This window comes from Cololabis saira, chromosome 9 (assembly GCF_033807715.1).
Source record: "Cololabis saira isolate AMF1-May2022 chromosome 9, fColSai1.1, whole genome shotgun sequence".
Lineage (NCBI taxonomy): Eukaryota > Metazoa > Chordata > Actinopteri > Beloniformes > Belonidae > Cololabis > Cololabis saira.
Window position 1 is genome coordinate 16,750,308 of NC_084595.1, and position 26,706 is coordinate 16,777,013.

Sequence of the window (26,706 nt, forward strand, 5' to 3'; positions counted from 1 at the left end):
TCTTCTCTGCATCTTTACTTGGATTACTCTGAACCTCCAGTTTAATCCTTAGCTGGATTGTTGCCAATAGCTGGATTTAATAACGATACACTAATCTCACGATACGGTACGATGCACGATATTGAGGTCACGATAACGATAACGATACGATACGATATTATAGCAGTATTTTTTTAACAACCTCGAATGAAGAACATATGACTCGAAAAAATTGTCTTTTATTTGAAAGACACAAAATACAAAACAATACTGTACGTTTGCCCTATTGTTACAGTTTGTAATGGTTTATAAGTGTTTAAGTTTTAAAGAGAAAGCCAGGTCAACCATTTTCCACAAACTGAACTAAAAGTAAATGTCAGGTTTGCATTATGCATCTTCAGTTTCATACAAGTACAAATATTTTGCCACTGAATTGTTTCTCTCATGTATGATTTGACTTTTTTCTTTTCCAGAAGTTTAACAACTAAAATTAAATAGATAAATAAATACATACAATTTTACATCATAAAAAATATTGATTCATGCTCACCTTATAAGTGTAAGAGGAGATTTATTTTTTGTTAAGAAGGTTATTTTGTTAATTCAGGGTTCATTATTTTATAAATATATTCTTTATATTCTGATGTAAATCAGGGACTATAATGACACTAGTCAGTTTATCTGTAGTGATTAGTCTGATTTAGATTGGGCGGAGTGATACGCCACAGTACGGCACTAGGTGCTGTGTTGATGTTCTAAAATCCTACACTGTTGAGCGGACATTAAAGTACACTCCAACTCGGAAGAAGGTGCCCCCGTGTTTATCCTACTAAAAAGGTTTAATTTAATAAGGTAAGGCTTAACTCTACACCGTTCTTCTGAGAGGAGTGAGATTTTGGTCTGCGGGTCGAGGCGCGGTCGGATGCGCGTTACTAGTCAACACTAGATTAATATTAATAACCCAATATCGCGATACAGTTTGTCACCTCCACGACACGTTTCGTGACGTTTTTGTATCGCAAAATTTCGTGGCACGATATATTAATAATAATAATAATGCATTTAACTTGTAACGCACTTTCCACTCAAAGTGCTACACTTAGACCTACGTTTGTAGCCACAGCTGCCCTGGGGCAGACTGACGGAAGCGTGGCTGCCATTCCGCGCCAAACGGCCCCTCCGACCACCACCAACATTCATACACATTCATACACATTCACACGGGGCAAGCTGGGTAAGGTGTCTTGCCCAAGGACACTACGACAGTAACTGGGATGGAGGGGGATTCGAACCGCCGACCTTCGGATCATTGGACGACCCGCTCTACCACCTGAGCTACTGCCGCCCCTATATTGTTACACCTGACTGATGCGCTGCCTTGCCAAAATCCCTTGCAAAGGCGATAAATCTGCCTTGTCGCTTTCCGTAGAAAATGAACGGGGTGCATGTGTCCGACTGACATCTGGTGCCACTCCTAGGGACACTTTAGACTTCATCAGTCAACTTAATATTCATCTTAATGGACGGTGGGAGAAAACCGGAGTACCTGGAGAAAACGCATGCAAGCTCGAAGAGAACAAGCAGACTCATCATAGAAAGACTCCCGACGGGAAACTCCTGCCAGGAACCTGCGCCAACCACCAACCCAACATGCTTCTGAGTTGAAACATTAATTTCTAAAATCCTCACGAAACTAACAAGGTTTGCGGGAAGGACTTCGTCTAATGACAGATGTGACCATCATCTTTAACGTCATGTTTAGGATTTACAGTACGTAAGATTACAACAGCAAGTATCTGGAGGAGGTCAGTACATAATGTGTATTATTTTTATCCACATTTAAATCACTTGAATAATTTAAGTTGGACTATGATTTATGTTAACTCCGGGCAGCATCTGGAGATGCACTCATTGTTTCTGTCGTTTTCCTGCACGGACCAAATGTAAGATTCATGAATGATGTTTGGCGTGCGTGCAGCGCGATAACAAAGTTAAGATGCTTTCCGTGCCCTTTTGAACGTTTCTGCACTGAAGTGTGAAAAACGTCACGGTGAAGTGTACAAAGGCAGGCTTTCAGCCATTCTCATTAGAGGAACTGAAAATCTAACGTGTCTGTTTCCTCGGGAAGTACTTGTTTATGTCCGTTTTCAGAGTTCATCACAAATACGTGACACGTATCGTGCTGGGGTTTGGAGTTGAAAGAGGAGTCAACTCAGGTCACGTGACTCCTACAGAATCAAGGCTCTGTTGTTGTTCAGGAATAACTTCAAACATTTCTTTTGGTCTTATTTTTTAAAAAGTGCTAAGAAATGTGTTTTCTCGGGCCAGAATCTCATGAGTTGGCAGGAAAGTGGCTTCTGGCAACCCTGAGAAATGCTGATCAAAACAGAAGCTCCTCTTTTGTGGCGCTTGCAAAAAAAGAAAAAGCTTTGATTTATAAAGTCATGACCTGGATGTTCAAACCGACGGCCGGAGCAAGTTAAGCACTAATGGTACGTTTCATCGTCATGACTGTAACAAACACGTGATCTTTACTGTTTGGCTCATCAGTTCATCGCTGCCCACGGAGCTCATCTCCAGAGATACTGGAGAGGGATGAGAACCGATTTAACCCCCACGTCCTGATCCTTGGACATTGGTCCTTGTTTTCCCTTCAAGATGAAACGTCTTCAAGAAGCAAAGAAAGAGAGATCTAGTTGCTTTTAGTCAGCATGACCTGCATCAACTGAGAGTCTATGCCGGCGTATTACCTCTTGAAATCACCAACTACCGAACCTTTAGGCCACTGGAGAATCAACACAAACCATTAAAGTGCACTTCCCCTCCTTAAAGGTCACTTCACATTGCTGTGCAGCTCCTCATTGCTGTGATGCATGTGAGGTAAAGCTGAAAGTACAAAAAAATAAACAAATCACAGATTGTGTGTATTTCAATCTAACCCATGGAGGCCACCAGATGTTTCCAAAGCAATGTGCACATGCCAAACGAGCGCATGAATATAACGACACTGGATTAAATGATAGAGCCCAAGCAAAGTGTCTGTCATCTTGACATCATAAATTTTCACATGCACAGTGGTTGAAGTTTATCTTTAATGCTCTTTTTTTTAACATGCTGCATCTGAAAAGGAGGTTTTTCTACAAAGTAAAGCAAATGAGATGGATAAAGATGTACCTTTACACCCAGAGACAAATTTATAGTCCCAATAAAAACAAATAAAAAACATCCATCCATCTGTCCGTCCGTCCATGAGAAGGAGAAGCTGCAGGCTGCCCTGGACGGGTCATAACACAACACTTTTCACATTTCTTTAACTTCCTTTCAGCGTTCGACCACATTCGACCAGTTTTACAGCTTTCCATAAACAGGTTTTCTCAGTCCGACTGCCTCGAGACTTCACATCCTCCACACCAGTCCCCTGAACACATGCAACTGCAGACCACCGTTTTCATTTCATTTTGAGTGATTTATCCAACTGTTTAATGTTTAACGTTAATGTTCATCTACCAGATGGAAACATCCCACTCACTTACTCACGCCCAAAAACCCTCCCATCCATCCATCCATCCATCCATCTATCCATCCATCCATCCATCCATCCATTCATCCATCCATCCATCCATCCATATCCCCTGCTTTGCAAGGGGTGTAGTTTAGGGGCCATTATTAACCACCCCGAACCAAACCAGAACCCCTTCAGACAGAACCAGAACCAACTCAAACATTATCAGTACCACCCCATCCAGAACCAGTAGGCTACCACCCCAAACACAATAGCCAAAGTAGGGCATGCCCATATCAACATTTTCTAAAATGTTCTAGTTATTATTATTATTATTATTATTATTATTATTATTATTATTATTGTATTAATTAGTAGGGGTGGGTATTGGTAAGGACCTCACGATACGATACGCATCACGATACTTGAGCCACGATACGATACACATTGCGATATCCCGATTATGCGATATCCCGATTATTATATTCTACATAGTTCACCGAAAAATTTAAAAATGCATTACACATCTTAAAATCCAAGTTGTATAAATGTACATCAGATGATAGTGATAATGTATTGGACAGACTGAGTCAAAACAATGTAATTCAAACTTTCCATTTTAATTATGCAACATGTTTGCATGAAAAAACACACTGAAACACAATGAAAAGTGCAGTGTGTGCATTATTCTTAGATACAAAATACTCAAAATAAAATGCAGTGTCTCACCCACACTGAAATTGAAATCACAAAAATACAGTACAGCTACTTGCCCCTGACTTAAAATGCCAAACATAAAATGCAGTGTCTCACCCACACTGAAATCACAAAATAAAGTGCAGCTAGGGGTGGGAAAAAATATTGATACAGCAATATATCGCGATACATACATTGAATATCGATATCGTATCGGGAGACTATGTATCGCGATATATTGCCGTATCGATATTTTTGCCCACCCCTATTAATTAGACTAATTTGGAACGGGTTAACTGAGTTAAATGGATCACTTATCTCAATCATACTTCTCCCCTCTTAGATAAGGGTTAAATGACAAAAATAAAGTCCTTTTCTGCAATTTAAAAAGCTTAACACTTCTTTTGTGTCAGTTTCGCTGCAGTGAGCGGTGCAAAGCTGATTTTATTATAGATTTTGCCTACAAACATGAATCAACAGATTATATTTCCCAACTGCTTCTATAACAGCCTTTGCTGCTTCTATTTCGGGTCGTCAGGCAGAACTTCTGTTTCCAGGTTCAGACGGAGTTTTCCTCTTGAAATGTTGAAGCATCTTCCCCTCAGACGAGGTCAGAAAGTCTTATGTCATATAAATAGTCATTGCTTCTGCAAGGACCATGTGGAAAAATGAGCTTTTGTTGATATAAAATTCAGATTAGGAGAATATGTGAAAGGTGAATGAATCATAAGGTTATGTATAATTAGTAAAAATGAAGAAATTTTTTTTTCTTTCTGCTGTTATTCACTGAGATGTGTCTCTTCTTTGTCCGTCACCACTTTTCCCTTCTTTTTCTCACTTATTTTTGCTCTTTTAAACTAACAGGCCCCCAAACCCAGCATGTGATGTGTGTTTCTGTGTGTGTGGATGTAAAAAAGTCGCACCGCAGCCCTCAGTGTTCAGTTTTAAAATTGCTGTTCAACAGTTCGCATCTATTCTCGGATCTGGCACACGTCTCCTCGCCAGCATGGACTGACAGACTTGTCATGATGACTCTCGGGTGTGCGAGCGTGCTACAAAAACGATCTCCACGACTGATCTAGCACCTCTCTGTGCTTTGCGTGTATTTTTAGACGATGAATAAAACATACCTCTCAGTTTTTACTGAGCTCACAATCACACAGGCACAAAGCCACAAGACAATCTGGTTAAATACCTGCACACTTTTGTGCTTTTTATTGATTCACCACATGAAAATCATAAATCAATCAAATCAAATAATAAAATAAATCTAAAACATCTTCCAATTCAGGGTCCAAACAACAGTTTCTGACTAAGTTAAATCCAGATCAATCAAATAAAATGTAATTACATTCTTAATCCCATTTATTCCATACTTAAATCCAGATTTGAAATTCATAAAAGGCTAATTTATTACCAAAAAAGGTTATTAATGAACAACATTAAGTTATTATGTGTAATTCACCTCAATCCAAGAATAATTTATTTCACATTACGGATTTATTTTCTATTAAAACAATGGAAAATAATCAAATCAAACTTCATGTACCGTTCAGGACTGTTTTCAGCTTTTCCAGTCACCAAGCAGTCGGAGACACAAACAGGTCAGATGGAGTTACAGGTGTCACAATCAAAAGCTAAAGTCCCGATAAACCAGCAGGAGGAGCATCTGTGGCGACGCTCGGTCAAATATCGCCACGGCCACTTTCACAGAAACACAAAGACACTTCTTGAACATATACACATCACAAGCTCCGACAGAATATCCGGATTTCATGTTTTATGACTGAGAAGAAGATCTTGACTTTAAAGAGAATTAACTATCTTCTATTGATTATTTTCACAAATCATTTTTATTGGAAAACTCTAAATTAAATAAAGGTTATTGAGGGCTCCCTCCACCAGGTTGGAGCTCTTCAGAAAGTCCGCAGGATAACCAGCAATCGAACAAACAGCGATGCCATTAAGCTCCATTATTGATGGAGGCGGCGTTTATTAAAATTGAACGAGGGGCGTGACCTTTGCGGAGGTCGAGTCCCCCGGGTGCCCCTCTCGTGTTATTGTCTTGACGATCTTCTTGCAGGGTTTCCTTCACGCTCCCCTCCGGCCTCACCCGCCAGGTCGCGTCGGCGCTGAACCAGAGACGGAAGCGTTGTTTGTTTCCTGTCCTGCATTATTGATACCTGATGTTCACAGCTGACCTGCTGCTCACACCAACGTCTGGAAGAAAAACTCCAGCTGCAAACGGCAGAACTTGACACCCGAATTTCTTTGGCCCTGGAAGGGCTTAATCCTCGCCGGCGTCCTGCGGGCCGAGCGCGTCGAGGTGCCACGTCGTCGCTAACCGCTGTCGGGACTGTGGGACAAGATGTGGAAATTGTTTCCCATAATCTGCTTTTGTTCAGCCAGAATCGGAGGTTCATTACGCCCACAAATGGGATTTTTTCCAAACTCTCAGCGGCTGGGAAAAAAAAAGTAATGTGATATAGATCATTTACCCTGAAAGGAAGAAGAGGATGGGACTGAGCGCCGCTTCACAGGGCCCCGTGAGAAAACTTTACTGACAACCAGATAATGAGCCTCTGCGAGCATCTCCCACTCTTTTATTGTGTCTTTATGTTCGCTCTGTAAACCGGGAGGGAGGGAGACATAAAGGGCTGCAGGTTCGGAGCAAATTACAGACGCTTATTTATTCAGAGACGTCGCCTCATAGAGCAGCCGACCCCCCCGCCCGACCCCCCCCGGGTCTCCTCACAGCCAGAGCGAGCGCCAAATCACTTCGCTGCTCCGAGGAGAGACGAGGAAGAAGAAAAAGAAGGAGGGAAATAAAGGTGGTGCTTTCAAGGAACCTGTAAAATGAAATTGGTTTTCCCGACAGTTACCAAGAGGGAGCAGGCCAGGTCAGGGGGCAGGAAGGAGATGGAAGAAGTGGACATGAAAGAAAAACAGCATAAAAGACAGAAAACCAGCTTCCAGAAGGAGGTGGAGAGAGCAGGTGATCACGGCGATGGTTAACTCGACCCTCCGAGGGAGGGGAATGAGGAATGAGGAGGGGTGGGTGGGGTGGGGGGGCTGGTTGAGTGTCTCCCAGGGGCGTCAGACGGAGCGGCAGGTGCCCCCCCGCCGAGAGGCTCCACAGGGGGTCGGCTCTCTGTTAATGAGGAGAAAGGAAACCGCCATCTGAAACCCGCCGTTCATGTGATCCAGACACGATTCAGACGCCCCTCCACCACGATCACACACACCTCCTACACACAAGTGCAAACGTGACATGACTTAGTACAGTTATGCAGTATAAATAGAAACCTTCACAGGTGACATATTTATTTGCTTGACATTCGCGGTTTCTTTAATCTGAAATTCTGAAAGGACAAAGAGGTGGGCGCCACATCCCTGACGGACACACTCCTTAGCCAGCAGGACGGCCTGTTCTGGTGGCTGGAAGATGGACTGAGGGGGAAACAAGCGACCAAACGTCTGTGACATGAGTAAAGTTGCTTTCGTCAACGAAAATTATGACTAAATATCGTCGTCAACGAACCTTTATCACCTGAGGAAAACGAGATGAGACGAAAATGCTGGTCATGTGACGATAACGATAATTAAATATATAATGCAATAGCGTAAAGAAATAAAAATGAGACTAAAATGTAGATTACAAAATAATAACTCTGCTAAAATGTGTCTTCATTTTCGTTGACCAAAACAAGACAAAATGTTCTAACAAAGATCCTTAATATCCATGTTTTCAGTAGTTTCCTCTGGTTTAGTTCTGCTGCTGGGTGACGTTAGTCCTCAATCCCAGTCGCTGCAGCGGGGAATCAGATCCAGAAGATGCAGCTGCAGGTTAGAGGCTGATGCCGTTAACGCAGAGCTCTAGGTTCACGTCAATTAAAAACAAAGTTACATAGAGGAAGGGAACGATGGCCGGCCACGCCGGGATCTTCTCTGGGACTGGAGAAGAAGAAGAGACCATCTTTGGATACACTTTCCTACATAGACGTGGAAAAGAAAACCCAATGTGTCGTCGAAAAAGAAAAAGATGGGGAGAAATGTGGAAAAATAAATATTTTGTAAACTCAAGTTAGAGTCTTCTGTATCTGGAATGAATGTATTCTTGAGTCTATAAGGTAACAATAATATAATAATAAGAAAACCTTGTTTGAATTGTAAAATGGGTTTGGCTAAATACAATCTTTGACTAAAACGAGACTAAAATGGTCCTGGACAATTCTGACTAAAATAAGACTAAAATGCTCAGACTTTTAGTCGACTGAAACTTGACACGACTAAAAAGAGAATGAACGTGACTAAAACTAATAAAAACTAAAATGATAGCTCGACCCAAAGACTAGACTAAAACTAAAATTGAAACAGGCTGACAAAAACAACACTATTTCTGGCTCAGGCTGGAAAACAGCCAGTCTATCTCCGGATCGACTACAACACACCAGCAGTGGAATAAAACACCACATTAAGTCCGGTTTTACCCAGGGGGGGGGTCATTATTTGCCTAAATATAGGTCGATTATTTCTTTCTCGTAGCGGTTGGGAGCGTCGGCGTGCTGCTGCGCCGTGCTGCTGCTGGGGCTGATGGGGCCTGCAGACTTCTGCATCGTTGGTGTTGTTCAGCCTACTTATAAAGAACCACTCAAGTTCTCATGTAAAATATTTGAAATCCGGATATAGCAGCTAAAAAGCGTAATAAACGGCGGTGCACTGATATTTCCGATGACTTCTATGTTTCCTGCGTTTGTTTCTTTGGTTTTTGGAACCGAAATGTTTGTTTCTGTGTGTTCGTGCACGTCTCAGTCACACTAGATTTTCCTCCATTTAATAAAAAACAAGACCACCTTCAACTAAAAAGACCCCCACAATTCCCGGGACATGACCATGAGGTCCACATAGCCTCCATTTCTGCAAAGATTTAACAGAACTCTGGACAAATGTCCCAGTTTTCACTTTACATTTCACTTTTGGCTCTAAATCAGAAAACTGCCGGTCAAGAAGTTTGGGGAGGGGGGTGTCCGGGCCTTTGACTGGTAGGACCAAATTAAAAATCTAATGAAAAGGGATAAAGAAACAAAAAACTAAACAAATTCATGTATTTAACCCCTCCCCCCCCAAGACCATGGTCACTTTTTGCTTGTTTGTTTTCCCCTTTGTCTCTCTCTCTGTCTCTCCTTTCTTCTCTTCTTTCCTCCCTCATCCCATTCTTTCTCATTTCTTCCTGTGTTAATACTGACTCCCCCTTTTAACCTTTTAAAAAAAAGTTATTTTTACTTTGTTTATCATTTACCTCATTTATTTATACATTTAATTTTTTACCCTATTTATGTATTTTGCTGCTGTCTCTCTCCTAAAATAACCATCATTCTAGAAAACCATCATACACACCCACATACACGCCCACATATAAGAAGAAAACATAGATTTTTTTCTTTTGTTTTTGTACTGCTTTGTTTTTCTGTTTGTAAAATAAAGGAAAAAAAGAAAAACATCATACAGGCATGAAGAAAAAAAACAGAAAAAACATGCCATCAGTTGATTGTTAATTAGTTGTTAAATACAAAAACAGGAAAGAAAAATGAACAACTTAGATCTTGGGAAGACCATCCACACAGCGAGAGAAGCTTCTATCCGACTCGTCGTGACCCTTCTACGCTGCAAGGATGTAAGGACACGTCCTTGTTAGAAAACCTCTCTGAGGAAACCTCGACGCGTCCGAACTCTGGTGGGGAAGGAAATCACCAACAACGTGGGTTTAAAAGGTGTATTCAAAGAGCATGGGAGCTAGCAGCGCCGGTCCTGCACCTTGTCAAAACGACCTCTCCAGACTCAGGGACAGACTCCATCATCCTGCTGTCGCTCGTCTCATCCTCCTCATCATTAGTTTCCAGGGTTTCATTATTGTGCTTTTCTTTGTGCTTTATTGTGTTTTTCTTTCCTCAACCTCGGCGGCCGATTCATATCTGAGTGGGGGGTTTTTTTTAGATCAAGGAGAAAAAACAACTCTTAAATTGCAGAAACAGTCCCCGACGACCTTCTCTGCGGTGAGGTCATCGCGTCTCAAAGCAACAACAAAACACAAGTCAGAGAGTTTCCTCGGTTGCGTTTAAAGCTCCATTTAGGCTTCAAATCGCACACGTCACATACCGACGACTCGTCCGGCGTCACCTTTCCCTGCCATCACCTGAGGATACCTGGATACCTCTGACTCGTGAGCTCGCTGAATCTCTAAAAGCCTCATTATTAAGTACAGAAATGTTAACAGATCTCCAATAAAACTCCCAGCTCACATCCGGATCCCAGACCTGTCAAGGATGTGGAGGATAGGACCCAGATTCAGGAGTTCCAGAAAACGTGTTTTATTTCAACTTAAAGGAGCATGAGGCTCCTTTAAGAAATGAGACTCACACACACACACAGCCACAAAGACATGTACACACACACACGCATGCACACACACACACGCATGATCATCATACACGCACATACACACATAGACATACACACTGGCCTATTCACCTGCATGCTTGCTCTGTTGTTTCTGGGGTTAGTTAGCGGTAGCTTAGCTCAGACTGTGATTTGGGTCGATTACTGCTCGTGTTTTGGTCGGCTCCGTGTCGGTTTTGTCGGTTTTGTGTTTTGTTTGTGGTTTTTGTTGCAGATTTCCAGTGATTGCCTCCGTGTGTTCCTGCTTCCTGGATTAGCAGATGTCACCCCCCCCACGCCAAAAAAAAAAAAAAAAAAAAAATATTCACTGGGTTTGTATGTGTATATTTATGTATGTGTATGCATATGTATGCGTATATATATTAAATATAGCAATAATGCACATATATGCCTTTGGTTTTTTACCTGCATGGTATCAATCATTAATATGTGTGCAGACAAGGTTAGTGGGGTGCTGCAGCCAACAGCGAAGCCGGCACGGGAGAACGCGCATGCAGCGTCATGTGACGTCACATCCGCAGGACAGCGCAGGAAATTCCGGTCCGGAATTGCAGCACATTTTGCAGCACACAGCCTGTTCAAGGCAACAAAGAGATACACTAGAGGGCTCATTCTTTTTGGTTTGGAACGCTTCATCCGACATTATTACTAGAAAACTAAAAAAAACGTATACACATTTTTTTCATAAATCCTGCCTCAATCCTGCCTCATGCTCCTTTAAAAACAAAGAAAAGAAAGATTACAAAGAAACCAGGACATGGACATGGACATGGACATGGACATGGACATGGACATGGACATGGACATGGACATGGACATGGACATGGACATGGACATGGACATGGACATGGACATGGACATGGACATGACAAAGCACAAAAACCTGACCTTAACATGGAGGAAGGAAACAGTTCAGACCAGCAGGGAACGAGGGAAAGACAAGACCAGATATACACAGAGGGGTTAACGAGACACAGGTGCAGACAATCAGGACAGATGGGAACAAGGGAAGTCACTCGTAACTGAAACAAAGACACGGTTTTCAAAATAAAACAGGAACTAAATAACAAAACTGTGACAAAACAACCTTCCTTCAAGTGAAATTAGATATCGCTTTTATTCCGACGGGAACAAAGGCTGAAGGTCTTTGCAAGCGAACGGCTGGAAGCAGGATGGTCTGAGTCTTTATGGCTGGCTTTTGTTCAACGCCCGCCACTCTTTATCCAGCATCCTTCAGACTGCGCTGTGATATTTCTTTATCTTTCTTTCTCCAAAATATAAAAATGAGTCAGATATAAAAAGGTTGAATCGTCGTGTTCTTGTGTGCCGAGGAAGGAAAAATGAGTCAGTGTTCCTCGGTAACGGCAAGGACAAAAGAAAAGAAAAGGAACTTTGGCAAGGGTTAATTGAACCCTCATGCTGCAACATACCTTGAACGTTACATTGATATTTATGGATGGTTGGGACCGACGCCCACACGAACAAACGGAAAACTGACAACAGGAAAGATCTGGACCAGAAACCAGCATCATCCTCGACCCAGATGCAGGATTTAGCATCCAAATCCACACATGTTGGGAGGAAACCCTCGACCGGCCCTCATTATGAACGCTCCCTTTGTTATGTTGATATAAAAATGTAATCACGCCACATGAACCGCATTGTTAAGAGGACGGGATTGAATATTGAATAACTGAAATGAGGTCGGGAACAGTGGGATCCATTTGTACCCGTAGGGGGAGTCGTGCTCGTGACGAGCTACACTCCCCAGATGTGCGTGAAAACCGCGGGTCGGAGCGCCCCCCTCTCAGACTTGTTTGGCCTCAAGTGCGAGTGCTGAAATAATTAATCTGGGATGCTTGAGGCCAGTGCTCGGCTGCATCGGCGTGCACCCACAAAAACAGGCCCTCGACTCGGCCTCCTGGGGGGCAGTCTAATGTGGATCTGGAGCAGATTAGCAGGCTAAAGCTATACACTGTAATCGCTGTGATGGGCTTAGACAAAACGGGGGGGGGGGGGGTCTCCTCGAGGTTAAATTGATGCCTGTCTTTATCAATTATCTCGTAGTACTCGTTCAGGCAGCCGGACATTTCCTGTCGTCGGTGTAAAGTGTTTGTTTAGGACAGCGAACCTGTGGAAATGCAGCTTTTTTAAATACAAAGAGTAAAAAAAATGTCGCTGAGATGATTTAGAAAGTGAAAACGCTCCTCCATCACTGCATCCACAACCTCACAACTCACATGAACGGACTGAGAGTGGAGAACGAGAGATATTATCATTTTATTTCATGCTGTAGAGAAAAACCCATCTGAGACATTCGACTGCTTTGTTGTCTTCGTGCTGTTTTGTTTCAGTTCCCTGTAAGTTATTTATGATTCACGTGACTGAGCAGCAAACTGGGGGGGGGGGGGGGTTTGGGGTTGATGAGGGAAAGGCAAAAACAAGAGGTCAAAACCCCAGAATAAAGCGGGAGGATGGTCTCTGAGGCAGGAGGAGAAGTTGAAGCCCGTCGCTGCATCCCGAATCCTTGAAGGTGATCGGATGAAAGTAAAGACCTGGAAGAAAGAGGAGGAAAGAGAGGGAGATGGGTGTTTCCCTGCTGGCTGAGATGTGTTTGTGTGTGAACTAATCTCCCTTTTACACACTCACACACACACACACACACACACCCTCCCTCTCTCTCTCTCTCTCTCTCTCTCTCTCTCTCTCTCTCTCTCCTCTCTCTCTCTCTGTCTCTCGGCCGCTCGCTCAGTTGCAACTACACTCTCGGCGAGGAAGCAGCACAAAGCAGAGACGCTCGGCTACCAGCTCACACGCTCAGCACACACACCTCCTCACCAACGCCCCGGGATCTGGAGCTTCACTGAGGGAGGAAAGAAAGGAAGGAAAAAGACCAGTGCAGGAGAAACAAAACCAGCCAGGTAAGGCTACTTTTCCTTTTTTTAATCTCTGATTTCCACTTTCGTGGGTCTATAAACTGAAATTGAAAGCTTCCCTCTGCACATCGTAGCCGGTGTTGTGGAAACGCCACCTGCTCTGGCCGTTCACCTCATTGGACCTCTGTCTGAGACTTTCAGACGTCTTCCTTCCTCCAAAGTCAGAAAAGCTGGTTCTGTAGTCGGTTAGACTCCGAGGTGCAGTCGGGTCACACAGGTTAATCCTGCAGCGGGAGGTGAAGCTGTGAGGATGAAGGATGTCCTCGCCGCCCCAGCGTGTTTAAGGTGAACATTTAAAACAGTGACGTGGTGGAAAAGGAAGTGGTTTTGAACGGGTTTGAAGTTCTTAGAAAATTCAAAAAAGCCACTTCTGCAGAGTTTGAAGGAGTTTTTTCATTGTTCTTTCTTTTTGATGCTCTTTACTTGAACTGAACTTCGTGAGCAAGATGTTTCCCAGGAGACACCAACAGCTACTGCTGTTTGCATTCAGGTACAATGAAATTAAAAACAAACAAACCTGCAGGAGCTGGAATAACTGTGACTCTTCCAGGGTCAGCTGAGTCAGCTAAGCATCACCGTCCTCCGCGGGAGGTGTCGGTTCAGTTTAGTCATCCCCCTCCGACCTGAGCTGTAAGAGCTCACACCATAAAAAACGCCTCTGGCGACAGAAGACGCGCCTCACTGACAGCGATTGTGCGTGCATGACACTTATAACGAGGAAGCCGCCCCCGCGGTGACTAATTGGTTAAGTGGCACCAGGAGAAACGGACTGGAGCTGAGGCGTGTGGCGCTGGTCCCGGTCGGAGAGGCTTCAGAGCGGGATGTTTCTGACCCCCCCGGTGTTCATGAGGAGATAATAGGAGCAGGAGAGAGAGACTCAGGAGAGACAGCGAGAGTGCGCGGATGAATGGATTCATTGTCCGGTCGGCGCTTGTGTGCGTTTGCTGGATGTGGAGGTCGGTCTCGGTCTGTGTGACTCAAAACAAACTGTGAGCAATCAACTTGTGAGAGCTCATTGTTGCCCCGACAATTTGGCTCATCTCTCTTTCACAAAGACCTCACATCAGAATAATTGTCTAACTAAGGGGAGACAATGAGTTCAGGTGATTAAAAGTTGTTTTTTGCGGTGTTCAAACATTCAGGACCTGTTCTCCTCAACCGCAGGGCGCCGTTGAAGGCCAGACCTGAACCTGAAACTCAAACAAGAACCACGTCACAGTGCAAACAGACAGAAAACGGCATCACAGATGGATTTTCCCATCTTCGAAAAGATTATACAGTCGGGGAAAAGATGTAGACTTCATGAAGGGTACCGGACTGTGATTAATCATCATCAGGGTCATCAAAGCCACCGCTTCACGCACACATGCCCGTGAAGAAGAGACCTTGAGAAATGAGCAAAATTCGACCGTAAATCGAGTGAGGTATGATAGATAAACCAGTCTGGCACCACCGGCGTCTCGCTTCATGTCACGTTGCCATAACAGTTCATGGCAGCCGACCAGATGGCGGCGTTTGTGAGTAAACACAGCGGCGGAGGAGGAAAACAGCCGAAAAGGTCACTTTTCCACGGGGTTGTAGCTCAGTGGACGACAGATGTCGAACTTGTGAGTTCTGGTGTTAAAACACACGAGTTCAGGTGCAGCTCACACACCCTACAACTGTTCACCTTCATTTATTTAGCTCGCCATCACAGACATCGCTGGTACTTTTGGATTCAATCCCTCGACCCTTCGGCTTTGAGTTCGTCGAATCAACCCCATCGTTGTCTGTTAAAGTGGCTGCAACGGGTCAGACTTCGGTGGTAGGAAGTGTTTTTGACATGTTACGGGCCTCAGCCGGCAGAAACGAGACGAAGAAGTGGAGCCTTTTCTCTGCTCACCGTTGTTTATTGCTTCCTTCACTGTTTCTGCTGAAAACAGCTGCCTGTTGTGGAAGAAAACACAGTTTAAAGAGCCGACCAGAACATTAAAAAGCCTGCAAATTAAAAAAAAAAAAAAAAAAAAGCATCCCCAAAGTCCCTTCTTCCAAGTAAACAAAGCTTTACTTCTCATAAAGACGAGAAGAGAAAACAGTTTTGACTTAAAAAATTTAAAACGTTTCATGAAGACCAAAATAAAAACGGGATCACAAACCACCGAAGCAATTAAAACCGGAGATGGTAAACAGGCAAATCAATTAAAAAGTAATTAGAACATAAAGCACTGTCGATAAAGTGCAGACAAGCAGAGCAGCAGGGATTAACACTCCAACTTCAAGCAATTTTATGGTTTTTCAAACCTTTTTTTGTGTTGTTTTTTATTTTATTTTATTGCTCCAAAGAGTTTTGTCGCCCATATCTGTGCAGAACTGGTTTAATTTGACAAAATAATGAAATAAAGGAAAAACATAAAAAGCTGATGAGTTATTTATACTTCTGAAAAGGTTGTAAAAAGTTTTAGGTTTTCTGTTATAAAACACCGTTATTAGAGAGAGACTTGAAGAGATGGGGAGAGAGGGGGGGGCCAGTTCGACGGGAGTGCGGTGAGTTCGGGTTCGCGAGAGCAGTTTGGTTCAAAAGTAAATTGGATGCTTTAGAAAATGAGGAACACGGGACGATTTGAGGGCGCGATAAGAGCCTGAGAGCAGCCCGCACAAAAGACAACCGAGGTGGAGGGCTGGTGTCGCCCGCGACGGCCGTGGGGGGGGGTCTCTGCCGCCTTGGTGGCAGAGTACATTATGGCTGTTTGGGCATATTATGGGGCATTAGCTGGAGGAGCAGCCTTGAATAATGCATGGCCTTTATTTATAAGGGGAGAGCAAATGTCCTCCGAAGAGCACTAAACTGGAGGCTCACTCGCTCGGTGGCAGCGTTCAGGCCTAACACTTCCATAACTACCGCTGCTCGTAGCCTGAAAGTTCACCTGATCCTCTCCGTGAGCCGAGGCTTTACCTGTCCTAAAGGTATCTTCAGTGCAACTGTATGCTAAAGATAAATGTTCTACGTCTCAGAGTTTTAAAACATGTTTTTTTTATTGTTGAGTAGCGCTGAAGCAGGCCTGTAGTTTGGGCTCCTCCCGACTGCTCTCTTGCATCCCTCCTTCATTCTGCCTCCACTCCCTCCCACACTGATCAAACTCCTGAAGTCTCTGAGCTGCATAAAACCCTCAAATGTATAAGCACCAATAATGAAAAAACAACCAAAGTTTCTGCCTGGTTGCTGCTGTGGGATGCAGACAGCAGTGCCGAGCTTAGTAGTAGTAGTAGTAGTGTTTATTTCGAATATGAATCATATAAAAAAAAGAAAGAAAATAAGACAATCGTCTTAACATGAGACATAACAAAGTACATATTCAAAAGGGAGTGAGAAGAAGTAAAACTTATAAACTCTCACCCCCTCTCCTTAAATATGACTAGCTAACACATTCAAACATAATAAAAAAAATAAATAAAAATAAATAAAAAAAAAACAAAAAAACAATCAAAACAAGACAATAAAAACATTGTAGCAACATAAGCTACTGACTAGTGTAAGAAAATAAGGATAAAAATAGATAAATAAAAAATAAACACTGTATCATTGCACCCAAGCATTTTGCTCATCCCTGTACCTCTGAAAAATAATATCTTTGTATTTTATTTTAAACGGTTTAATATTTGGACATTGCTTTAATTCCATTGAAAACTTGTTCCATAGCCTCACCCCGCTGACTGAAACACAAAAACCTTTCCTGTTTGTGCGTATTAATGTGACATTAAAATTACTTTTGCCCCTTAAACCATATCTTCCCTCATGAATACTAAATAATTTCTGTATATTTGTTGGTAACAGATCATTTTTTGCTTTGAACATTATTTGTGCTGTTTGATATCCCACAATATCCATAAATTTGAGTATTTTGGAGCTTAGTTTTCTGTAGGAGGGGGGGCAGGCGCTGGTCCACCTTCAGCTGCTGGAGGTTGCACCAGTCTGTCTCCCTGCCTCTCCAAACACTGCTGTCAACAACCTGATCAGCCCACTCGTCCGTTGGCGAGGTGTAGCGACGTGGAGCCTGAAGGCAGCAGTCAGACAGCCTCTCTCGTGTCGGCATGATTAATATGCTGTTTAAATTATAATATGCTGATCAAATTAACTCCAAGGTTTCACACAGTTGCACTGGAGGCCATCGCAACATCATTTAATCCTTTCCTAAGGTGTTTGGGACCAAAAACAATAACCTCTGTTTTATTGAAAGACATCCAGGTCTAAATGTCCCTAAGACATGCCTGAAGTTTAGCAAACGGTTCTGTTTCGTCTGGCTTCATAGACAAATAAACCTGCGTATCATCAGCATAGCAATGAGCATTGATGCTCTGGTTCAAGGGCTGCTGTATAAACTGAACAAGATTGGCCCTAGAACTGAACCCTGCGGAACACCATAGCAGACTCTTGTCTGTTCTGAAGAAGTCTGCACAGTGGATGAGATCAGTCATGCAGACACGAGAGAGGCTGTTCTGATGTCACTGTGTTTCCATGGCAACATGCCAACGGGGCAACAGTAATGCAGTATTGCATACGTGGCTTACTAGAGTTGACACAAAAAAGTAAAAGTTCATCAATATGAGTTTGTTTCAGGTGAAAAGCTGTTTGTCACTTCCAGTTTCAGAGAAGCGACTCATAAAGAGCTTTCTTCGTGCAAATGTGACGCTGCTTTTGGCCGAGATAAGCCGACCACCTCTCTCTGGCTAGCTAACTATTCTGTCGTCACAAATGGCAGAGGTTAGAGGGCCGGGCACCGACCGAAGGAAGCTGAGGGAAATTGAACGACTGATTGATGAGGATTGATTTTGAGCATGTTGACAGAGATTTGAGAACAAGCTCCAACACAAACTAATTTGTCTCCCGGTAGTTTTACAAACTTTCCGCAGAGACGGCTGTGATTAAAAGCTGAGTACACTTCATATCTTGCTCGGGGGTCCGAGCAGTCAGGACCACTGTGAAACAAACAAAACAACTACAGGTAAACGTTGTAGGATCAATAAGAGCTTGCAGGTAATGAACAGCAAAAAGAAACATCTTTACCATATGCTTATGCGCGACAGCCAAACGTATAACTGCACAGAACTATTCTGAATTATTAATACTCTAATTAATTCAGTTAATTTTGTTTCAAAGCAGTCGACTGCCTGAAGAGTGGGAATAAGCTGTGCCCTCAAAGACAAGAGCACTTAAAAAGAACAACTGGTGCACTGCTCTATCGTCTCTGACAGCGTGCTTATTTAAAGATGTGGCGTGCGGGTTTAAAGAGCCAGAGATGGAGGGAGGTCACACAGACGGGAGGTCGGAGTTATCTGTGTTTGTTCGACCTTGAGGTGCAAGTTCATCAGCCTGGCAGACGCCCACTCTGCCGGAGCGAAAAGTTCACGGTGACTCCAGCTTGGCAGGGAGAGAGCACACACATGCACAAACACACACTTATTTAGTTCTGATGGTCAACTGATGGTCAGTTTGTAGGAGGTTTCATTTTATTTAAACTTTTCCTAGCAAGTAAAACAAAAAAACAAAAACAAACAAAACAAAAAAGTGAAAAAAAATATGTTAATAATTACCAAAAATGTTTCAGTTTCCACAATAAATAAAGCCAGGTGGACATGTTATGCTTTAAGCATTAGTGGAGCATTTTATCATTCTAAAAACAGTTATGAGAGGTAGACGAGTTCCCCCAGCGTGCTGCTTCCTGGGAGTCATGTGACTGGAGGGAAAGTCAGGGGGCGTGTCCAGGGCGACCCTCACCATGGTAACAGGTGGGGACAATTAATTCAGCGAGGCAACATATTAACTATTTTTCAAATTTATTTGAAAGAGAAAAAAACAAAACTTTATCGATAGAAAAACACAATAACAATCAAAAATCCAGACTGTTTTCATAGATTCGTACTACTGGTAGCTAAAGACAAACGTTTCAGTAGGTTTCACCGACTTTTGGCTAAAATCAGGGTAATTATTGTTAATCAGTCTAAGAGAGATTTCAATCCAATGGAAACTCTGAAACACGAGTGGTGGATCTCAGAGAGGAAGTGTAAACTATGTTAGCATCCAGTTAGCACCCAGTGCTAGCTGGCACAGCGGGAAAAACTGGCAGATTTTTGAAAAGTAAAAATTGTTTTGGTTGTTTGGTTGTGTGAGATTGTGTAAACTACCAGTGTAGGTTGTAAGTTAAGCCTGAATTATGGTTCTGCGTCAAACCAACGCCGTGCACATGCCGTCACCGTGACGCCGTCACCGTGACGCCGTCGGACTTCTCCGTCACTCCATTTCGCCGCGGTGCAGTACCCCCCGCGACCGCTATGTCGCAATCTTTTTCTGAATGGTTTATCGGACTTTTTCCGGTCACAGTGAATCAAAGAGATAAGGACAACTATTGTGCAAAAAAACAAAACAAAAATAAATCACACATACACGAAGAAAAGAGCGCTGAAAGTTCACTACTGCTTCAAACCGGAAACCGGAAATGCGTTGCTACCGAGCAAACCAATCACAGCCCTCTCGGTCTGCGTTTGGTCTGCGTCGCCTCGACGCGTAGTTACAATTTTTGGGAGGTACGCGTCAGTGTCGGCGTTAGTGACGGCGTGTGGTACGTGTGGACACGTACCACACGTCGTAGGCACGGCGTTGTTTTGGCGCAGAACCATAACTCAGCCTTTAGAAATAAGCAAATAAGTTAATTTCATTTAGCAGTGATGAGTTGGCCACTAGAGCCTTGTTAGCATTAGCATAGACAAACTGTCCTTCCCCGGGCGTGATCCAAAACTTCATACAGCCTCACAGAGGTAAAATAGGTTTTAATCTTTTGTTTAGCTTCATATACAGTTAAACTACAGTGCAACAGGAAGAAGTGGATATTTTTTTAGTACTTTAAACTAGAGTTTTAAACAAAAATGCAGTTTTTCCATTCTGCTCACCGCTGACGTGTGAAAGTTCATCAGGATCTTAGCTGTGAAAACTGCAAAAACATTATGCTTGCAAAGTCTCCTAAAAGTACAGATAAAGTGTACTCAGAAGCTCTTCGTATGCTTGGAGGAATGCAAATTCATATGTACGAACATTTTTAAGGCCACAACAAGTGGGCAGCTCCATCTGTTCAGGAACAGCGTGAGATTTGCTCCAAGGACTGTTGATATGAGTGCTTCATAAACTCATAAACACTCTACTTTTATTGACGCTTCTATAGCTTCGTCGTTCCGACTTCAGATTGTTTGCCTGCCTGGTGGATTTCAGGCGTGTTAGTTAACGCTGCAGTGATTGCTGCTTTTTCTCGTCGTCCTGCAAAGCTCAGGGGTCATCTGCGGAGCGGCATCTCTGAGGCCGGAGTGGTTTCAGTGTCTTGCTCCGGGGCACATCAGTGGGATGAAATGTCTGTCAACACACTGGGCTCGAGCCAAAAGACTCCCGGCTGAAGGATGATCTTCCCACTCAGCAAGAGCGGGAATATCATTTCTTTGCCTGAGTGGAATACTGATATGAGCTGAACTGCAGAAAGTTACAGAAACAGGAGAGAAGTTTGTCGATTTATCAGAGATTTCACTTTTTCGTTCTGTATTTGAGCTGCGTGTTTAATTCTTGTGGTGAGGCGTGAATATCTGTAATATTCATCACTGAAATAAACTCAAATAGTGACATATCTCATTGGAATAAACCTCGCTGCCCCCTTCTACCCCTGCTGGCGTCCTGCCAGTTTAAATCAATCACCCCAATCTCCCAAGTATCGGCCCGTCCTGCGCGGTTACAGAGTCATTAGGCTTGGATCTGGGCCCAAACCCAAAATTTCAGAAGCAAAAAAACGATTCAAAGCAAGGTCAAAAAGAGCGAAGAGAAAATTTCAGCCGGGGACGGGGAACGGGGGCAGCGCTTTTGGATTTGCTGGGGTGACCTTGGTACAACCCAGACAGTCCAAGGGAGTTCAAATCTGGACGGCAAAACATGTGTTGGTGTGTGATGGCTGTCATTAATTGCCAGTACGAGGGCCCCCATCTCGTGACTATGTGTGTGTGTGTGTGTTGTGGTGTGACAAGGAGGAAGAAGGTGGTGTAGGAGGGCAATAAAGCCATTTAAGAGTCGTAAAGTGCTTGGTCAATCAAAACCGCCCCCTGCTAGGCACCTCATGTCCTCTTCTGAGCGTGTGCGAACGTGGCAGCGAGAGTTATACAGAGTAGGGGAATGAGTTTGTGCATCCATGTGTTACGGCGTGCATTAGTGTGTGTGATTTATGCGTGTGTGTGTGCGTGCGTGCGTGCGTGTGCGCGGCGTGCTGAGGAGCTTAGCGAGCCAGTCTGGAGAGGCAGTGGGATACTGGGCTCAAAGAGAGGGAGAAGGATGCAATGCCGGCGGAGCGCCTGTGAAAATAGCAGCAGAGCAGATGCAGCGATTTCAGTGCAATTTGTCCAGATAGGCGAAAATGCATGTGCATGAATTTGCGCCCGTCTGTGCCTGTCAGCCAGATTTCCTGGTGATTTCACAGGAGGAATCTGTCGGTGATGCACTTCCTTCGACGGTCGCAGGAACATTCAGAGCTCAAAGGGACAAAGATCACACAGTCGAGTCCAAAAACTCACTCGTGTCCTGTGAATCCACACACACACACACGCACACAGACTTTGTTCTTTCTTTTGTTGACTCTTGTGCAGACTGTCAACAGCTCCGTTTGCTCTACATAAGCAAACCTGTGCTCTACTAAATGAATAAAAGAAAAAGGAAAAAGAAAGAAATGAAACTGCCGAGCATGAATAGACTCTTCAAGAATAACCGCACGCGTCCTACAGTCCCGTTACTTGTCGTTCATCCTCTCGCAGGTATTCTACAGCAGCGCTCCGTAAATTCATATGCAGCAGACACAAAGCAGCATCAGCATTTACAGAGAGCGATGTTTTCAGAACCTAATAAGCTAGAATTCACTCCTCTGCTGAGCTTGCTGAGCTTGCTGAACATGCCAACGTGTCCCCTCATTAAAATTTCTGTCTGCTGCTTCATGCCGGGTAGCTTCACTACGATATGTTGCAGGCTTATTTTAGCATTGCAAGAAATACAACTGTAACACAGCTAGCTTGTGTGATACATGCTGAAAAATGTCACTTAGCGCTGGTGCACAAGTTGCCAATAACAGAAGCAGCTATAATTATATTTATAATTATGTTAATAAGATATACGCACATGAAATATACATAGGATACATTATAAAAACGATTGTACACTTATAGACCCACACTGCAACCCCAAACCCAATTTGTCGCATATCCAGACTGCATCTAGACAGATTATTTCGTCAGTCTGTAGTTAGAACAGATGAAATGTGATTTAATTTTATCAAATCGGAAGCAAACCACATTTACTGTTGGCTTCAAATCCAAAAAATAAATCAAAACTGCAGGTTTAAACTTGTTAAAGTGTCTGAAACGTAGACAACAGCTCTGAGTCTGCGTTAGAGTCAGCAATAACAGTTCTGACCACACGAAGGCGGCATTTTAAAGAAAGCTCATAGTGTCAGGCTTGCGTCACGACCCCTGAGGAGGAGTGTCCTTTAATATGTCAAGGTTTTAACTTTGCTATTCTGATGTGATGGATCGATACAAAAAAAATCCCATTCAACCAGGAATCCAATTTTTAATCTCCCCTGAGAAACATCAAACAAATAGTCAATGGTTAAAACAGCTGGGAATCGATAGGTTACGTGTACCGTAACTGTGATCCATTCATCTGATCACCAACCCGACTGGCAGAGAGGATTCGTAGAACAAAGGGAAACCTGCAGTTAGCTTTTACGTCCCAGTGATAATTCTCCCGTTATTCACCTCCATCACTCTCATACACCCACTAGAGCGATGAACATGCCTCCTCGCTTTCCTGAGAAAATTAATAGGATGCAGATTGAGAGTGCACCTCTAGTGGGACGAAGAGGTATTACAAGCCTGCTCTGTGGTCAGCATAGTAGACCGGTTTGCCCCCATGTGGTTAGAAGTAGCATTGCTACATAGTGTGGCTTTAAAAAATGATATAAAACAGTAAACGTTGAAGGTTATTTGAGTTTTAATGCGATGGAAGGAAAAGCAAAGCACTTTATACTCATTACATCATCACAGTGTACTGTATCCATCATCGATGCAAATGCACCCAGCAAAAAAAAAAAAAAAACGCCCTTCAAAGTATGTTTTGCTGATGGGAGTTGTCCAGCTCCCAGCAGCCCCGGGCATTCTTGGAAAAATATGTGGTCAGAATACAATTGATTTTGAAATATTGACCATTTCCATCGCCCATCTGCCCGGGCATCAGATTGTACTCTGAGTGGAAACAAGCTGATTGGACCCCCCCTATTGCTCTGACTCTGATTTCTGTCGCGCTGCGATGTTACATCCTCTCTAAGGTGTCCCCCTCCTTATTGTATGTAGGGGTGTTTGACGGTTCTGACGTTAGAGTCGAGTAAATACAACAATCACACTAATCGTCCATCTCTGCCACCAGCCGGTCGGGTTCATTACCGCCGCTGTGGGGGGGCTGTTTGGCTGCAACACCACACCAACTGTTGCATCATCTGCAACCCCTACTGCGCTCTCTTCATCCCCTGATTCTCTCTCCTCTCCTTTTTTCCATCCTTCCACACCTCCAAGCCTAACAATCCCTGCTCCCTGGGGTCGTCTGCCCAGGTGAGGTGAGGTGAGGAGGGGGGGCTAGGTAGTCGTTTCCATGGTAAGCTGCCAGCAGGAGTCCAAACATACAGGAGCCCATTGGTGTCCTCACCTGCCCCCCCCACCCTCTCTCTTTCCACTGTTCATCCTCCAAACACTGAATCATCCTGTTGTACAAAAACACCATCTGTCTTATTTTTCCTATAATTCACTCTCAGTTTTGTTTCCCTTCTGCTCGTCGGCCGACCAAAACAAAACACGGTTCAGGACCCCAGTTAATATTTGGGCTCACTGGCCCGTGATGATATTGACCAGACACAACTTGCCTGCCCCCAATTGCCCCCTCCCCCCCTTGCCCTCCCGATCCAGACACCCATATGCACAGAAACATACCGCCAATGACACCGAATTCACCCAAAAATAAGTAAGCAGCCCGTGCATGTGAACCCCGAGCTGTTGACCTTCTCAGTATATGAAAAAGAGAGGCGTCCAAATCCTCATAAAACATGCTCGCCACCCCCCCACCCCCCCACACTCACACAGCCTCCTGCAGGATCAACCCGCTTCCCCTCGGTGACATTCGGGTTAAATCCACCCTGACAGGTCGGGCTCCCCTCACAAGCTGTTGGGGCGACTGTCACTGGGAGACGACCCACATATGCTGAATGTCTTTAAGTGTGGAAACATGGGTGTCAGTGGGGGGTGTGTGAAGTGTACGCATGTCAGAGCAATCGCTCACCGTCACTCACCCAAACAATACCAAATATAGAGACGCTCAGTTATCGAGATAGAGCCTCGGTTTTATCTGTTTCAGTTCCATCTTTGACGTTCGAATGCCGACCGTGATAATTATAATTTTTCACACATCGTTACCCCCCTGAACCTTTCAGACATGATCCAGTTGGGCCATGTTGGGTCAAGCTATCATTTTAGTTTTTATTAGTTTTAGTCACGTTCCTTCTCCAAAGTCGACCAAAAGTCTGAGCATTTTAGTCTTATTTTAGTCAGAATTGTCAAGGGCCATTTTAGTCTAGTTTTAGTCAAAGATTGTATTTAGTCAAACCCATTTTACAATTCAAACAAGGTTATCTTATTATTATATTATTGTTACCTTATAGACTCAAGAATACCTTCATTCCAGATACAGAAGACTCTAATTTGAGTTTACAACATATTTATTTTTCGTCTTGTCTCATTTTGGTCAAAGAAAATGAAGACACATTTTAGCAGTTTTTCTTCATCTGCGATATTGCATTATATATTTAATTATCGTTATCGTCACATGACCAGCATTTTCGTTGCGTCTCGTCTCGTTTTGCTCAGGTGATAAAGGTTCGTTGAAGACGATATTTATTCATAATTTTTCGTTGATGAAAGCAACTTTACGGAGCACTTCCCCCACCACAGGAAGGTTTCATGCCCTGCAGAGACCGCTTGCAGGACCATTCCTGGTGTCGTTTCAACAATCCGTCCCTGGAAAAACCCCCGTACCACAACCACTTACGTGACTACACCACTAACTTCCACTAGCTTCACTGTGCGTTTGTGTTTCCCACCCCGGCTCCTCGGGGCAACGCTGCCCTGCGTGTTTTAATAGGTTCCCAACTCAAACACACCGGGCTCAGGTTGGTGGGCTAATTACGTGTGCAGACTTTGCTGACGAGCTGACGGTGATCTAATCAGGTGTGTCTGAGCGGTGGGTGCTTTATAAAGCCTAGTCTGTATTTTACTTCCTGCTATTTCTTTGATAATCAATCGATCATAAAACATGATATATCGACTCTAAAATACATTAAAAAAGGTTCTTTAAGCAGCTTTACCTATCTTCAGTAGAAGTACCGTAATGAGACTAAAGCAGAAGGTTGGAAGTATTAAATTCTGAAATGAAGATAAGAGCTGACACAAAAATCTACGTTTATTGCCAGAAGTCTAAAACTCAACATAGAAAAGATTCAAAACTTTAACATAAGCAGATGGCAAAACAAAACACGGGAGGCAACCAGCAGCGCCACAAGTGAGACACAAGCCAGGGAAAGCAGAGGATACGAGGAAAGTTGAGCTAGAAATATAACCACAAGACACAAGACAATCTGCCAAAGGATGATTAAACCTGAAGGAACGTATGTAGCAGATGATTACAGACTCATGACGAACAACGCGCAGGTGTGTGAAGGAACAATTAACAAAGCCCGGAAGCGATTTTGACAGCTCAAAGGTGAGCCAAGATTTTCAAAATAAAACAAATAAACTAAACAAAAGAAAGACAAATTTATTTGTTTGTCTGAAACAGTGACGTTCACGTGTGAGTGAAAGATGATGGTAATATTGGATAACAACATTCCTTCGTCCCTATAAATCAATTTTTACATCACACATTTATACATGCAGACCAAAAACACTCTTTAATCAGAGTCCCAGCATGCTTTAATTTTTGGCCCAGTTTTCAAACTCATACCACTTAATGTATGCACACACACATAGATCCCTTTGATATATCTGCAC

The 26,706-nt window shown here is 43.5% G+C and overlaps 1 protein-coding gene across 1 annotated transcript in view; it reads left to right on the top strand.

The window, feature by feature from the left end:
• Positions 1-13,394: 13,394 nt before the first annotated feature.
• Positions 13,395-26,706, top strand: part of hs3st1l2 (heparan sulfate (glucosamine) 3-O-sulfotransferase 1-like 2) — a 35,736-nt gene continuing 22,424 nt past the window's right edge. Inside the window, exon 1 of the mRNA XM_061730609.1 lies at positions 13,395-13,554. The gene's annotated coding sequence lies outside the window, so the exon portion shown is untranslated. The remainder of the gene's footprint in view (positions 13,555-26,706) is intronic.